Below are 18,128 nucleotides of genomic sequence, written 5' to 3'. Positions count from 1 at the left end.
TACAACATACACGAAGTGATGTAAACATTTTCCCCGCACACCGTACGCAGTGACACGAGAAGAAAATGTAATACTCTCTGCCATGCAGTACTCTGTGGTTTATAGAGTATAGATGTAAATATATTGCAGAATGCAAGGCGTTTCAAACTAATTAACGTACACTTTGAACTGTGAAATATTCTTTTCTGTTGAAATGAATATTCCAAGTAGTAGTTAACACAAATTTTCAGATTGTTGGCCTTTAGCATCGATGCACTTCTGAGAACCATCCGTGACAGATACCGTAGCTCACACCATATTGGGGTAAATTCCTCATATGTGTGTCCCGCAAAATTACGGACCAATATCCCTAACTAATGTTTGCTGCAGAATCCTTGAACGTATTATCAGTTTGAATATAATAAACTTTCTTGAGACAGAGAAGCTTATGTCCACGGATCAACGAGGTGTTAAACAAGCATGTCTCATGCAAAACTCAGGTTGCCATTTTCTCACATGATATACTGAGAAATATGAATGAAGGGCAACAGGCAGATTGCATATTTCTAGATTTCCGGGAAGCATTAGACACGGCACCAAATTGCAGGCACTTAACGAAGATAAGAGCTCATGGAGTAGGTACATAGATATGTGAATGGCTCGAAGACTTCTTGAGTAATAGAGCCCAGTATGTTGTCCCCCCATGAACCATGGACCTTGCCGTTGGTGGGGAGGCTTGCGTGCCTCAGCGATACAGATGGCCGTACCGTAGGTGCAACCACAACGGAGGGGTATCTGTTGAGAAGCCAGACAAACGTGTGGTTCCTGAAGAGGGGCAGCAGCCTTTTCAGTAGTTGCAGGGGCAACAGTCTGGATGACTGACTGATCTGGCCTTGCAACATTAACCAAAACGGCCTTGCTGTGCTGGTACTGCGAACGGCTGAAAGCAAGGGGAAACTACAGCCGTAATTTTTCCCGAGGACATGCAGCTTTACTGTATGATTAAATGATGATGGCATCCTCTTGGGTAAAATATTCCGGAGGTAAAATAGTCCCCCATTCGGATCTCCGGGCGGGGACTACTCAGGAGGATGCCGTTATCAGGAGAAAGAAAACTGGCGTTCTACGGATCGGAGCGTGGAATGTCAGATCCCTTAATCGGGCAGGTAGGTTAGAAAATTTAAAAAGGGAAATGGATAGGTTAAAGTTAGATATAGTGGGAATTAGTGAAGTTCGGTGGCAGGAGGAACAAGACTTCTGGTCAGGTGACTACAGGGTTATAAACACAAAATCAAATAGGGGTAATGCAGGAGTAGGTTTAATAATGAATAGGAAAATAGGAATGCGGGTAAGCTACTACAAACAGCATAGTGAACGCATTATTGTGGCCAAGATAGATACGAAGCCCACACCTACTACAGTAGTACAAGTTTATATGCCAACTAGCTCTGCAGATGATGAAGAAATTGAAGAAATGTACGATGAAATAAAAGAAATTATTCAGATAGTGAAGGGAGACGAAAATTTAATAGTAATGGGTGACTGGAATTCGAGTGTAGGAAAAGGGAGAGAAGGAAACATAGTAGGTGAATATGGATTGGGGCTAAGAAATGAAAGAGGAAGCCGCCTAGTAGAATTTTGCACGGAGCACAACTTAATCATAGCTAACACTTGGTTTAAGAATCATGAAAGAAGGTTGTATACGTGGAAGAACCCTGGAGATACTAAAAGGTATCAGATAGATTATATAATGGTAAGACAGAGATTTAGGAACCAGGTTTTAAGTTGTAAGACATTTCCAGGGGCAGATGTGGACTCTGACCACAATCTATTGGTTATGACCTGTAGATTAAAACTGAAGAAACTGCAAAAATGTGGGAAATTAAGGAGATGGGACCTGGGTAAACTGAAAGAACCAGAGGTTGTACAGAGTTTCAGAGAGAGCATAAGGGAACAATTGACTGGAATAGGGGAAAGAAGTACAGTAGAAGAAGAATGGGTAGCTCTGAGGGATGTAGTAGTGAAGGCAGCAGAGGATAAAGTAGGTACAAAGACGAGGGCTGCTAGAAATCCTTGGGTAACAGAAGAAATATTGAATTTAATTGATGAAAGGAGAAAATATAAAAATGCAGTAAATGAAGCAGGCAAAAAGGAATACAAACGTCTCAAAAATGCGATCGACAGGAAGTGCAAAGTGGCTAAACAGGGATGGCTAGAGGACAAATGTAAGGATGTAGAAGCTTATCTCACTAGGGGTAAGATAGATACTGCCTACAGGAAAATTAAAGAGACCTTTGGAGAGAAGAGAACCATGTGTATGAATATCAAGAGCTCAGATGGCAGCCCAGTTCTAAGCAAAGAAGGGAAGGCAGAAAGGTGGAAGGAGTATATAGAAGGTTTATACAAGGGCGATGTACTTGAGGACAATATTATGGAAATGGTAGAGGATGTAGATGAAGACGAAATGGGGGATACGATACTGCGTGAAGAGTTTGACAGAGCACTGAAAGACCTGAGTCGAAACAAGGCCCCCGGAGTAGACAACATTCCATTAGAACTACTGACGGCCTTGGGAGAGCCAGTCATGACAAAACTCTACCAGCTGGTGAGCAAGATGTATGAGACAGGCGAAATACCCTCAGACTTCAAGAAGAATATAATAATTCCAATCCCAAAGAAAGCAGGTGCTGACAGATGTGAAAATTACCGAACTGTCAGTTTAATAAGCCACGGCTGCAAAATACTAACGCGAATTCTTTACAGACGAATGGAAAAACTGGTAGATGCAGACCTCGGGGAGGATCAGTTTGGATTCCGTCGAAATGTTGGAACACGTGAGGCAATACTGACCTTACGACTTATCTTAGAAGAAAGATTAAGAAAAGGCAAACCTACGTTTCTAGCATTTGTAGACTTAGAGAAAGCTTTTGACAATGTTGACTGGAATACTCTTTTTCAATTTCTAAAGGTGGCAGGGGTAAAATACAGGGAGCGAAAGGCTATTTACAATTTGTACAGAAACCAGGTGGCAGTCATAAAAGTCGAGGGGCATGAAAGGGAAGCAGTGGTGGGGAAAGGAGTGAGACAGGGTTGTAGCCTCTCCCCGATGTTATTCAATCTGTATATAGAGCAAGCAGTAAAGGAAACAAAAGAAAAATTTGGAGTAGGTATTAAAGTCCATGGAGACGAAGTAAAAACTTTGAGGTTCGCCGATGACATTGTAATTCTGTCAGAGACGGCAAAGGACTTGGAAGAGCAGTTGAACGGAATGGACAGTGTCTTCAAAGGAGGATATAAGATGAACATTAACAAAAGCAAAACGAGGATAATGGAATGTAGTCAAATTAAATCGGGTGATGCTGAGGGAATTAGATTAGGAAATGAGACACTTAAAGTAGTAAAGGAGTTTTGCTATTTAGGAAGTAAAATAACTGATGATGGTCGAAGTAGAGAGGATATAAAATGTAGACTGGCAATGGCAAGGAAAGCGTTTCTGAAGAAGAGAAATTTGTTAACATCGAATATAGATTTATGTATCAGGAAGTCGTTTCTGAAAGTATTTGTTTGGAGTGTAGCCATGTATGGAAGTGAAACATGGACGATAACTAGTTTGGACAAGAACAGAATAGAAGCTTTCGAAATGTGGTGCTACAGAAGAATACTGAAGATAAGGTGGATAGATCACGTAACTAATGAGGAGGTATTGAATAGGATTGGGGAGAAGAGAAGTTTGTGGCACAACTTGAGTAGAAGAAGGGATCGGTTGGTAGGACATGTTTTGAGGCATCAAGGGATCACAAATTTAGCATTGGAGGGCAGCGTGGAGGGTAAAAATCGTAGAGGGAGACCGAGAGATGAGTACACTAAGCAGATTCAGAAGGACGTAGGTTGCAGTAGGTACTGGGAGATGAAGCAGCTTGCACAGGATAGAGTAGCATGGAGAGCTGCATCAAACCAGTCTCAGGACTGATGACAACAACAACAACAACATGTTGTCCTCGATGGTGAGTGCTCATCAGAGACGAGGGCATCGTCGGGAGTAACCCAGGGAAGTGTGATGGGACCGCTGTAGTTGTCTACATACATAAATGATTTGGCGCACAGGGCGCGCAGCAGTCTGCGGTTGTTTGCTGATAATGCCGTGGTGCACGGTGGGGTGCGGGATCTGAGTGGCTGTAGGAAGATACAAGACGACTGAGATAAAATTTTCAGTTGATTTGATGAAAAGCAGCTTGCTGAAATGTGCAAAAATGTGAGTTATGCGGATGACTAGGAAAGTAAAACCTGTAATATTTGGATACAGTGTTACTAGTGTCCTGGTTGACGCAGTTAAGCCGTTTAAATATCTGGGCGTAACGCTGCAAAGCGGCACGAGGGGGGAAGAGTGTCTGACAGCTGTGGCAGGGATGGTGAATGTTCGACCTCGGTTTATTGGGAGAACTTCAGGAAAGAGTGATTCCTGTAAAGGAGACAGCACATAAGACGCTGGTGCGAGCTGTACTTGAGTACTGCTCGTGTGTGTGGGATCCGTAACAGGTCAGATTGAAAGGAGACATCGAAGCAATTTAGAGGCGGGCTGCTAGATTTGTTATCGGTACGTTCGAACAACACGTAAGTGTTACGGGAATGCTTCGGGAACTCAAATGGAAACTCCTGAACTCCTGAAGGGAAGCCGACGTTCTTTTCGAGAAACGCTATTGAGAAAATTTAGAGAACCACTATTTGGTTCTAGGCGCTACAGTCTGGAACCGCGCGACCGCTACGCTCGCAGGTTCGAATCCTGCCTCGGGCATGGATGTGTGTGACGTCCTTAGGTTACTTAGGTTTAAGTAGTTCTAAGTTCTAGGACACTGATGACCTCAGAAGTTAAGTCCCATAGTGCTCAGAGCCGGTATTTGGAGCTGACTGCCGAAGGATTCTCCTGCCGCCATTATACATTGCGCGTAAGGACCACGAAGATAAGATACGACAAATTACGGCTCACACGAAGGCATGTAAACAGTCGTTTTTCCCTCGCGACTGGCATAGGTTCTTACTTTCGTAAGTCTACCAGAAACAAAAAAAAAAAAAAAAAAAAGAAAAGAAATTCTCGTGACCGGTTCTCCATACAGTTTAGTGATGTACTTATTTTTGCTGACACAGGCTATGAAACCTTTCAACACACATAAATGTAGGTGCAATTGGCAAAAGTACCATCATGGCCTTCTGTGACAGTTGAAGATATTTATCTTTTAAACTCCTTGCAATTGACTTGTCTGTCAACGATGAATCAGATGCCAATCCAATAAAAATTTCATATTTTTCTGCTGACATGGTTGAAGGTCGTGCATTGACAACGAAATGTATTTTAATCCCTAAACCATTTTGGTTTTTAATCTGCTTTTCATTTGGAAAATACTGATTGAAAGCTTAACTGAAACCTTCAGATACTGAGTAAAAACTTCAATAAGTGTCTCCCCTATTTCAACCACTTTCTTTTCTAAAAGGCTTTTATTGCTCGGAACCAATGAAACTCATCGTAGCGCATACAAATGCTCGAAATCTCTAAATTTTTCTTGTTAGCAAGAACATTTTCGTGAGCAGCAAATCCGTACATGTACTACCTTCCCTCGAAGGAGTAAATTAATTTTGGTCATTGTATAATTGCCGCTTAAACAGGAAGTTTTAAAGTAGCCTATCCTATGAAGTAATCAACCTTTCAATTACAAATTTGTGTACGTATCACAAGCGCCTCGAAATTGTGAAAGTATGCACCTCGTTCTTTTTGATTACTTCATCAAGAGAATCCTTTTAATTTGTATGTGTGTTTGTGTGTGTGAGGGGGGGGGGCGGGGGGAGGCGGAGGGAAATTTTTCAGCAGGAAGTACTTGCCTATGACTCGTGCAGTGGTTTCCAAAAGAGTTTTTGGCGATATTTTTAATAAGGCGTACAGTCCTATTAATTACGTCACACATTGTCTTTGGTTCATCTGTACATACATTTTGCCGCTGTCCCTTCTTATTGTATTCTCTTCGACAAAAGGATCTATAGGACCAAATAGTCCAACAGTTGTTCGTATATATTTGCGTAAAAGAAGATCCTCCAGTTAGCGTATTCTTGCTAATAACTAACTATTAAAATTAATAGCAATGAAACAATAAATTCCTGTTGGAACGTATGTCACCAAGGTACACTGATGTCGTTGATGTGGTATGTTTATAGCCATAAATAATTCGATAACATCTGGTGAGATTAGTACAGTTCTCGAATGCGAAGTAAGTTTGGTGAAAATAAGCGTTAAAGGTGGGTCAAACATGGTGATGAGACGCTTTTATAGTTCGGATAGGTAGTAATGGAACAGTAGAGGGAAAATCAGGTGAACGTTATTCGTAAATTTCCTGGTCGTGTTACAGTATTAGGGGGAGATTTCAGCTTATCAGCAATAGAGAGTGCCACTGAAATGATTACGGCTGGTAGCACGGACAAGGACTCGTGTGAATTATTCTAAACGCCATACCCGAAAATTACTTTGAACAGCCAATCAGAGAATTGAAGATATTCCTGCTCAGCACGTGCGACAAGAAACTATTTAAACTTATCTGAGCAGTCAACGTGGAATGTTCATCTTAGCGACTGAAAAAGTTGAGTGTAAAATTGACAGCCGGCCGGAGTGGCCGTGCCCTTCTAGGCGCTACACTCTGGAGCCGAGCGACCGCTATGGTGGCAGGTTCAAATCCTGCCTCGGGCATGAATGTGTGTGATGTCCTTAGGTTAGTTAGGTTTAATTAGTTCTAAGTTCTAGGCGACTGATGACCTCCGAAGTTAAGTCGCGTAATGCTCAGAACTATTTTCTAAAATTGACAATATTCAAGAGCATTGTACATTATACCTTGAACAAATATGTGCCCAGTAAAGTTGTGAGTGATGGTGAAGACCTGCCGCGACTCGACAGCCGTGTTAGAAAACTGCTTCGAAAGCAAAGAGGTTCCAGTGCAGATTTAAACTTAGCCGAAGCCTCACGGACAAATAAGAAATACAGTAAGCCAAAATTAGCGTGATTATAGGAATGCATAAAGCCTTCAACGAATTAGAAAGTAATTCTATCTACTGATATGATAGAAAATTTTAAGAAGTTTTGTCTTATGTTAAACCAGTAAACTGATCAGACATCAAATGAAAAACATAGTGACCATAAAATCGACGAACCGGATGGTGACAGAAAGAAGTCCTATATGCTACATTCCTTTTTCTGAAATTGTTTCATTGAGGAAGAATATCCTGCTTTAGTCCTCTAAATCGTCGCACGAACGTCAAAATGAGGGATATCGAAATAATGTATCCGTGGATAGAAAATCAAATGAAATCGCTCAATAGAAGAAACGCAGCTGTACGTGATGTTATAACTATACGGTTCTATACTGACAAGCCAAAACGCTCGTACACCTGCCTAATATCATGTAAGCAATTCTGGACGTGTGCAGTGTCGGATTGTCCTGCTGGAATTGCCCATGTCCGTCGGAATGAATACTGGACATGAATGGACGCGGCTGATCAGATAGGATGCTTACGTACGTGTTACCTGTCAGAGACGTATCTAAACGTATCAGTGGTCCCAAATCAGTATAACTACACACGTCCCGCACCATTACAGAGCCTCCATCAGCTTGAACAGTCCCCTGCTGACATGCAGGGTCCATGGATTCATAAAGTTGTCTCCATAACCGTACACGTCCATTCACTCGATGCAATTTGAAACGAGATTCGTCCGAGCACGCAACATGTTTCCAGTCATCAACAGTTCAGTGTCGGTGTTGACGGGCCGAGGCGAGGGGTAAGGCTTTATGTCGCAAGGGTACATGATTGGGGCTTCAGCTCCGAAAGCCCATATCGATGATGTCTCGTTGAATGGTTGGCACGCTGACACTTGTGATGGCCCAGCATTGAAATCTGCAGCAATTTGTGGGAGGGTATCAGTTGTGTCATGTTGAACGATTCTTGAAGGATCTTTTTCCGGCCGCAGCGATGTCGGAGATTTGATGTTTTACCGGATTCCTGATGTTCATGGCACACTCGTGAAACGGTTGTACGGGAAATTCGCCACTTCGTCACTGCCTCGTAGATCCATTGTCCCATCGCTCGTGCACCGACAGTAACACCACATTCAAACTCATTTAAATCTTGATAACTTGCGATTGTAAAAGCAGTAACCGATGTAAGAACTGCGACAGACACTTGTTGTCTTATATAGGCGTTGCCGACCGCTGCGTCGAATTCTGCCTGTTTACATATCTCTGTATTTGAATACGCATGCCTATATCAGTTTCTTTGGCGCTTGAGTGTACGAGGGACTTTAAGTAAGTAATGTAACACTTCATTTGATCAGCCAGTTTCGGTTGAAAAAATCCAGACATTATTCTGGGACATCGTGGAATATACCCGCTTCAACCTCTATAGTTCCATGAAGTTCCGACAGTTGGCGGCGCTATACGTAGTCTTCAAAACGGCGTCTGTAACGGAGATGCGTTCCAAGTAGAGAACTGTCATTATGTTTCTTTTGGCGGTAAATCAGAGTATCGCTGATATTCATGCAGAATGTCCACACAGACCTGGCAGTTAACAAAAGCGCGGTGAGCCAGTGGGCGAGGCGTCTTCCATTATGGCCACAAGGTCGCACGAATCTGTCCGGTCTCCCGGGCGCCGGGTGCCTGAGTGCATGAACGTCTGGCGACTCTTATTTGAGGTGATCGATGGATCACGATCAGCCACTTCGGTAGACAACTGGACGTCTCTGTCGGCAGTGCTGACACACTTGTCCACCTGTCAGGGCGCTCACAGCCGTGTGTCCGCCGGTTTCCTCGCCGCCTAACGGAAGAACATAGAGACCAATAGAGACCAACGAAGGACCGTCTGTGCGGAGCTGCTTGTGCATGACGAGGCTGATAATGACAGTTTTTTGCTGACCATCGTCATTTCATTGGACTGCCCGGACCTGATCCAACACAGGATATACTTCACAGAAAAGCAGTTCGTCGATAATGGGAAGGTTACTGATGGCGCAAGACGTTGCCTCTGATAACAACCAGTAGACTGGTTCAAAATGTCTCTGAGCACTATGGGACTTCACTTCTGAGGTCATCAGTCCCCTAGAAATTAGACCTACTTAAACCTAACTAACCTGAGGACATCACACACATCCATGCCCGAGGTACGATTCTAACCTGCGACCGCAGCGGTCGCGCGGCTCCAGACGGAAGCGCCTACATCCGCTCGGCCACTCTGGCTGGCAGTAGAGTGGTACTGTTCGTCATACATAAGGGTGGCGTAAGGGGCAGTGAACGGAAATAAAACAGGTTTTTGTAGACGAAAGTGTGGGGGATAATATGGTGCATAGGAAACCTGGCTAAAATCAGCCTTCTTTCAGAAAAATGTGCTTCATTACTAACTGAACGGCCCTCATAATATCCAGTACACATATATATATATATATATATATTTGTTGTTGTGGTCTTCAGTCCTGAGACTGGTTTGATGCAGCTCTCCATGCTACTCTATCTTGTGCAAGCTTCTTCATCTCCCACTACCTACTGCAACCTACATCCTTCTGAATCTGCTTAGCGTATTCATCTCTTGGTCTCCCTCTACGATTTTTACCCTCCACGCTGCCCTCTAATACTAAATTGGTGATCCCTTGATGCCTCAGAACATGTCCTACCAACCGATCCCTTCTTCTGGTCAAGTTGTGTCACAAACTTCGCTTCTCTCCAATCCTATTCAATACTTCCTCATTAGTTGTGTGATCTATCCATCTAATCTTCAGCATTCTTCTGTAGCACCACATTTCGAAAGCTTCTATTCTCTTCTTGTCCAAACTAGTTATCGTCCATGTTTCACTTCCATACATGGCTACACTCCATACAAATACTTTCAGAAATGACTTCCTGACACTTAAATTTATACTCGATGTTAACAAATTTCTCTTCTTCAGAAACGCTTTCCTTGCCATTGCCAGTCTACATTTTATATCCTCTCTACTTCGACCATCATCAGTTATTTTGCTCCCCAAATAGCAAAACTCCTTTACTACTTTAATCGTCTCATTTCCTAATCTACTTCCCTTAGCATCATCCGACTTTATTCGACTACGTTCCATTATCCTCGTTTTGCTTTTGTTGATGTTCATCTTATATCCTCCTTTCAAGACACTATCCATTCCGTTCAACAGCTGTCTCTGACAGAATTACAATGTCATCGGCGAACCTCAAAGTTTTTATTTCTTCTCCATGGATTTTAATACATACTCCGAATTTTTCTTTTGTTTCCTTCACTGCTTGCTCAATATACAGATTGAATATCATCGGGGAGAGACTGCAAGCCTGTCTCACTCTCTTCCCAACCACTGCTTCCCTTTCATGTCCCTCGACTCTTATAACTGCCATCTGGTTTCTGTACAAATTGTAAATAGCCTTTCGCTCCCTGTATTTTACCCCTGCTACCTTCAGAATTTGAAAGTGAGTATTCCAATCAACATTGTCAAAAGCTTTCTCTAAGTCTACAAATGCTAGAAACGTAGGTTTGCCTTTCCTTAATCTAGCTTCTAAGATAAGTCGTAGGGTCAGTATTGCCTCTCGTGTTCCAATATTCCTACGGAATCCAAACTGACCTTCCCCGAGGTCGGCTTCTACTAGTTTTTCCATTCGTCTGTAAAGAATTCGCGTTAGTATTTTGCAGCTGTGACTTATTAAACTGATAGCTCGGTAATTTTCACATCTGTCAACACCATCACGCAGTGTCATATCTCCCATTTCATCTTCCTCTACATCCTCTACCATTTCCATAATATTGTCCTCAAGTACATCGCCCTTGTATAGACCCTCTATATACTCCTTCCACCTTTCTGCTTTCCCTTCTTTGCTTAGAACTGGGTTTCCATCTGAGCTCTTGATATTCATACAAGTGGTTCTCTTATCTCCAAAGGTCTCTTTAATTTTCCTGTAGGCATTATCTATCTTACCCCTAGTGAGATAAGCCTCTACATCCTTACATTTGTCCTCTAGCCATCCCTGCTTAGCCATTTTGCACTTCTTGTCGATCTCATTTTTCAGACGTCTGTATTCCTTTTTGCCTGCTTCATTTACTGCATTTTTATATTTTCTCCTTTCATCAATTAAATTCAATATTTCTTCTGTTACCCAAGGATTTCTACTAGCCTTCATCTTTTTACCTACTTGATCCTCTGCTGCCTTCACTACTTCATCCCTCAAAGTTACCCATTCTTCTTCTACCGTATTTCTTTCCCCTATTCCTGTCAATTGCTCTCTTATGCTCTCCCTGTAACTCTGTACAACATCTTGTTCTTTTAGTTTCTACAAGATCCATCTCCTTAAATTCCCCCCTTTATATATATATATATATATATATATATATATATATATATATATATATATATATATATATATATATATATATATATACTACTGGCCATTAAAATTGCTACACCAAGAAGAAATAAAGTTTTAAACGGGTATTCATTGGACAAATATATTATGCTGGAACTGACATCTGATTACATTTTACGCCATTTGGGTGCATAGACCCTGAGAAATCAGTACCCGGAACAACCACCTCTGGCCGTAATAACCGCCTTGATACGCCTGGGCATTGAGTCAAACAGAGCTTGGATGGCGTGTACAGGTACAGCTGCCCGTGCAGCTCCAACACGATACCACAGTTCATCAAGGGTAGTGACTTGCGTATTGTGACGAGCCACTTGCTCGGCCACCATTGACCAGACGTTTTCACTTGGTGAGAGATCTTGAGAATCTGCTGGCTAGGGCAGCAGTCGAACATTTTCTGTATCCAGAAAGGCCAGTGCAGGACTTGCAACATGCGGTCGTGCATTATCCTGCTGAAATGTAGGGTTTCGCAGGGATCGAATGAAGGGAAGAGACACGAATCGTAACACATCTGAAATGTAACGTCCACTGTTCAAAGCGCCGTCAATGCGAACAAGAGGTGACCGAGACGTGTAACCAATGGCACCCAATACGATCACGACGGGTGATACGCCAGTATGGCGATGACGAATACACGCTTCTAATGCGTGTTCACCGCGATCACCAGACACGGATGCCACCATCATGATGCTGTAAACAGAACCTGGATTTATCCGGATAAATGATGTTTTGCCATTCGTGCACCCAGATTCGTCGATGAGTACACCATCGCAGGTGATCCTGTCTGTGATGCAGCGTCAAGGGTAACCGAAGCCATGGTCTCCAATCTGATAATCCATGTTGCTGCAAACGTCGTCGAACTGTTCGTGCAGATGGTTGTTGTCTTGGAAACGTCCCCATCTGTTGACTCAGGGATCGAGACGTGACTGAACGATCCGTTACAGCCATGGATGAGATGCCTGTCATCTCGACTGCTAGTGATACGAGGCCGTTGGGATCCATCACGGCGTTCTGTATTACCCTCTTGAACCCACCGATTCCCTATTCTGCTAACAGTCATTGGCTCTCGACCAACGCGAACAGCAATGTCGCGATATGATAAACCGCAATCGCGAGAGGCTACAATCCGACCTTTATCAAAGTCGGAAACGTTATGGTACGCATTTCTCCTTCTTACACGAGGCACCACAACAACGTTTCACCTTGCAACGCCGTGTGACTGCTGTTCGTGTATGAGAAATCGGTTGTAAACTTTCCTCATGTCAGCACGTTGTAGGTGTCGCTACCGGCGCCAACCTTGTATGAATGCTCTGAAAAGCTAATCATTTGCATATCACAGCATGTTCTTCCTGTCAGTTAAATTTCGCGTCTGTAGTACGTCATCTTCGTGATGTAGCAACTTTAATGGCCAGTAGTATATATATAATTTCCAGTATAGATATTCATATCTTAGGTATTTGTTTGAAACCTCCTGTAACGTGACTTGAGAACCTGACCTGGAGGAATTTTAATCTCTAATATACAAAAAAGTAATACAGATCGCTCGAATTTAATGTTGACAATGTCAATAAACAAGAGTCCATTTAGGGTTTGCAGAACTGAGCTTTGAATCAACGTGTATAACTAGTTTTGACCAGTGGTAGTAACATATGTACATTTAATGTGAAAATCATCCAAAACGTGAGGGTTGATTAGTTAACTGAGGAGGGAAAAATGACAAAGGTTACTTCACGAAGGGTGGCAGTATCAGGTGATGAATAATCCAAGAGCGTGGATGAGTCTATCTGAAGATCATGGCGCATGGAGAAGTCTGAGAAACGATTGATTATGAGCTGTGAATAAAAATTAATTAATGATTCATAAGACTCCGAAAGTCTATACAATTTGCTTACAAAAATGAAATGTATATCAGAATAAGACAGCTAGAGTTTTATGAATCACGAGAAAAATCGAATTTTAATCTGGATATGGGTGTAGTTGCTAGTTATAGTGTTTATAAAAGCGAACTGAAAAATACCATAAAATGTGTAAATAATTCTTCATTCGTGTGATGCGTTGTTTTATGTTTTCTCTCTTGTTTCTCGCTCTATAGGTTTACCAAAATAACAGCACGGAAATAAACAGAGGTCGAATGAATTCATATAAGCTCTCTCTAATGCAAATGCTATTTTTAAAATGCGCACTCCTGATATGAAAGCAACCCCCTATATGGTATTCAAATGAGCCAAATGCAATACTGGCGCACCTCTTTTTTTTCCTTTTTTTTTCATCCGAGCGAAGAGGTCGGATAGTCAGGAATCTAATTTCGAAAATATTTCATTTCGTTGCTCTAAAATTTATTGACTCTGCGACGGTGCGCGACTTTCAGCAGTGCGCCTGTACGCTCAGTAATAAAATTCATATGGCAGGTCCCGACTGTGACCCAGTTAAATGCACGAGGGCTCGAGCTGTGCTTTATCACCTACAGTTGCCACACCCCAGGGCATACAATCGGGGGGAACGGGAACATGGCCTGCGCCACAGATATTCCGTCCTCTCCTACTGGTGAGATTTGCTTGAGCCGTACTGCAGCTGAGTTCGGTCTCATTCTCGTGATATAGTGACCTAATGTGAGCACTACTACTACAACTGCTTCAATCGCTAGCGATATCCAATAACTGGAACGTCACCGGATGATTTATGGTAACAGGTGAAATTACTCATCAGATAAGTTGTTACTTCTTATCTGGGCACCGAAAGACGAATTCACAACCACAGTTCAGTTTAATGACTCATTTCCTAACACAGAGGTTGCGTTCTGAACCATTGCATTGTGCCCTCAACTTCATAATAATTGATTCACTGGCCTAATAGACAATCAATGAATAAATATTGAATAAATTATGTGTGAACTATGAAATAAAAAAGGAGAAGAAGTATCGACCCATAGGACAAATAGTACCCCGAGCACAATATTAAGATTAACTTTCCGTTTATTATTTTGCTAGAAGGCATCAGATAGATTATATAATGGTAAGACAGAGATTTACTTACCACGTATTAAATTGTAAGAGATTTCCAGGGGCAGATGTGGACTCTGGCCACAGTCTATTGGTTATGAACTGTAGATTAAAACTGAAGAAACTGCAAAAAGGTGGCATTTTAAGGAGATGGGACCGGAATAAACTGACAAAACCAGAGTTTGTACAGATTTTCAGGGAGAGCATAAGGGAACAATTGACAGGAATGGCGGAAAGAAGAATGGGTAGCTCTGAGGGATGAAGTAGTGAAGGCCGATGAGGGTAGAGTAGGTAAAAGGACGAGGGCTAGTAGAAATCCTTGGGTAACAGAAGAAATATTGAATTTAATTGATGAAAGAAGAAAATATAAAATTCAGTAAATGAAGCAGGAAAAAAGGAATACAAACGTCTCAAACATGAGAGCCAGAGGAAGTGCAAAATGGCTAAGCAGGGATGGCTAGTGGACAAATGTAAGGATGTACAGGCGTGTATCACAAGGCGTACGGGGACACTGCCTACAGGAAAATTAAAGAGACCTTAGGAGAAAAGAGAACCACTTGCATGAATATCAAGAGCTCAGATTGGATCACAGTTCTAAGCGAAGAAGGGAAAGCAGAAAGGTGGAAGGAGTATACAGCGGGCCTATACAAGGCCGATGTACTTGAGGACAATATTATGGAAATGGAGGAGGATGTAGATGAAGATGAAATGGGAGATACGATACTGCATGAAGAGTTTGACAGAGCACTGAAAGACCTGAGTCGAAACAAGGGCCCGGGAGTAGACAACATTCCATTAGAACTTCTGACAGCCTTGGGAGAGCCAGTCCTGACAAAACTCTACCATCTGGTGAGCAAGATGTCTGAGACAGGCGAAATACCCTCAGACTTCAAGAAGAATATAATAATTCCAATCCCAAAGAAAGCAGGTGTTGACACATGTGAAAATTACCAAACTATCAGTTTAACAAGTCACAGCTGCAAAATACTAAGGCGAATTCTTTACAGAGGAATGAAAAAACTAGTAGAATCCGACCTCGGGGAAGATCAGTTTCGATTCCATAGAAATGTTGGAAGAAGTGAGGTAATACCGACTCATCTTAGAAGAAAGATTAAGGAAAGGCAAACCTACGTTTCTAGCGTTTGTAGATTTAGAGAAAGGTTTTGACAATCTTGACTGGAAGATACTCTTTTAAATTCTAATGATGGCAGGGGCAAAATACAAGGAACGAAAGACTATTTACAATTTGTACAGAAACCAAATGGCAGTTATAAGAGTCGAAGGACATGAAAGGGAAGCAGTGGTTGGGAAGGGAATGAGACAGGGTTGCAGCCCCTCCCCGATGTTATTCAATCTGTATATGGAGCAAGCAATAAAGGAAACGCAAGAAAAGTTCGGTGTAGGTATTAAAATCCATGGAGAAGAAATAAAAACTTTGAGGTTCGCCGATGACATTGTAATTCTGTCAGAGAAAGCGAAGGACTGGGAAGACCAGTTGAACCTAATGGACAGTGTCTTGAAAGGAGGGTATAAGATGAACATCAACGAAAGGAAAACGAGGATAATGGAATGTATTCGAAGTAAGCCCAGTGATGCTGAGGGAATTAGATTAGGAAATGAGACACTTAAAGTAGTAAAGGAGTTTTGCTATTTGGGAGTAAAATAACTGATGATGGTTGAAGTAGAGAAGATATAAAATGTAGACTGGCAAAGGCAAGGAAAGCGTTTCTGAAGAAGAGAAATTTGTTAACGTCGAGTATAGATTTAAGTGTCAGGAAGTCGTTTCTGAAAGTATTTGTATGGAGTGTAGCCATGTATGGAAGTGAAACATGGACGATAAATAGTTTGGACAAGAATAGAATAAAAGCTTTTGAAATGTGGTGCTACAGAAGAATGCTGAAGATTTGATGGATAGATCACATAACTAATGAATAGGTATTGAACAGAATTGGGGAAAAGAGGAGTTTGTGACACAACTTGACTAGAAGAAGGGACCGGTTAGTAGGACATGTTCTGAGGCACTAAGGGATCACAAATTTAGCATTGGAGGGCAAAAATCGTAGAGGGAGACCAAGAGATGAATACACCAAGCAGATTCAGAAGGATGTAGGCTGCAGTAAGTACTGGGAGATGAAGGAGCTTGCGCTGGTTGGGGTAGCATGGAGAGCTGCATCAAACCAGTCTCAGGACTGAAGACCACAGCAACAACAACATATCCCTGACCACCGTTTGTTTTACATAAATACTTTACAAGTTTTAAATATTCAGAGTATAATCATTATATACGTTCATTTGTACAAACCCACGTAAGTATCATCTCGTTTCAGTCTTATGCTATCGTCTAGTAAATAGCGTACTACTTTTTAAATGTTGCACGAAACGATACAGCAATCGATACTCAAATGTGCTCCTGTATTCGTTCTTACTGGATCCACACTACGCTACTAAAATGCTTTCTTTGTATGTGTTAATACGCAAATTTCCCATTAAATAAGCATAGACGTTTGAAAACGTTAGTAAAAATAATTCACGCAGAGACTAAACTTTTGGAGTAACTGTGGAGAACTCTTCCTTTTTGGTACACAGTAATGATAATATAGAGCGTAATTAAAAAGAACGTTTACAAACTGACTTAGGACATCGTGCGTAGAACAAGAATCTGTAATCACAAAAGAACCGTGGGTCGCAAACGCAACGAGCGGTCACCACGTTCACGTGTGGGCTGGTATCGTCGAAGACTGTTTAATTGGGCCGTATAATCTCCTGGAACGATTTGATGGACACACATATCTCATATTCCTGCTAGAAGTTTTGCCGGATATACTGAATGATGTTCCGACTCCTATTCGTCGCCGCATTCGATTTCAATGCAGCGTCGATGTTTGGCGTGTCTTGATGCATCTGAATAAAAGAAAAAAAACTTCGAGGACCTCCTGTAGTTGCCGTCCATTTGTAGCTTATGGCTAAATAACTGCAACACCATTCAGAGCCCTGGATGGCGTTTGCGCCCCCCCCCCCCCCCCCCCCGATTCTTATGTAATTACTGAACCTTGTTGTATGCCAGATGCGCCATGTTCGTTTGTAAACGTTTTTTTCCAATTATCCTGTACATTTTTTATTTATAATTAATATATGTTCGCCGGCAGGTGTGGCCGTGCGGTTCTAGGCACTTCAGTCTGGAACTGCGCGCCCATTAAGGTCGCAGGTTCGAATCCAGCCTCGGGCATGGATGAGTGTGATGTCCTTAGGTTAGTTAGGTTTAAGTTGTTCTAAGTTCTAGGGGACTGATGACCTCAGATGTTAAGTCCCATAGTGCTCAGAACCATTTTTGAAATAGATGTTCAGTTTATGTGAATGTCAGGTATGGTCATTTCATAGCTGACGTCGAGCACTAACATATGCCGTATCATATGACTTTATGAAGTATCTGTAGCTCTTTCCAGTTTGACATACAATTATTAATAACTTAGTTGACACATATGGTACAAAAAAGACGATAATTCTGTGGAAATAATACATTTATTGCGATTTAAACGCTGTCTTTAGAGTTTCTCTAGCTCTTTTGGACTGAAGAGTTCCTAGATAACAGAACGCAGCATGTCATTCTCAATGGAGAGAAGTCTTCCGAAGTAAGAGTGATTTCATGTGTGCCGCAGGAGAGTGTCGTAGGACCGTTGCTATTCACAATATGTATAAATGACATTGTGGATAACGTCGG

This window comes from Schistocerca gregaria, chromosome 5, assembly GCF_023897955.1.
Source record: "Schistocerca gregaria isolate iqSchGreg1 chromosome 5, iqSchGreg1.2, whole genome shotgun sequence".
Classification (NCBI taxonomy): Eukaryota; Metazoa; Arthropoda; class Insecta; order Orthoptera; family Acrididae; genus Schistocerca; species Schistocerca gregaria.
The sequence above is the reverse complement of the archived record's forward strand: the minus strand, read 5'-3'. Positions refer to the sequence as shown.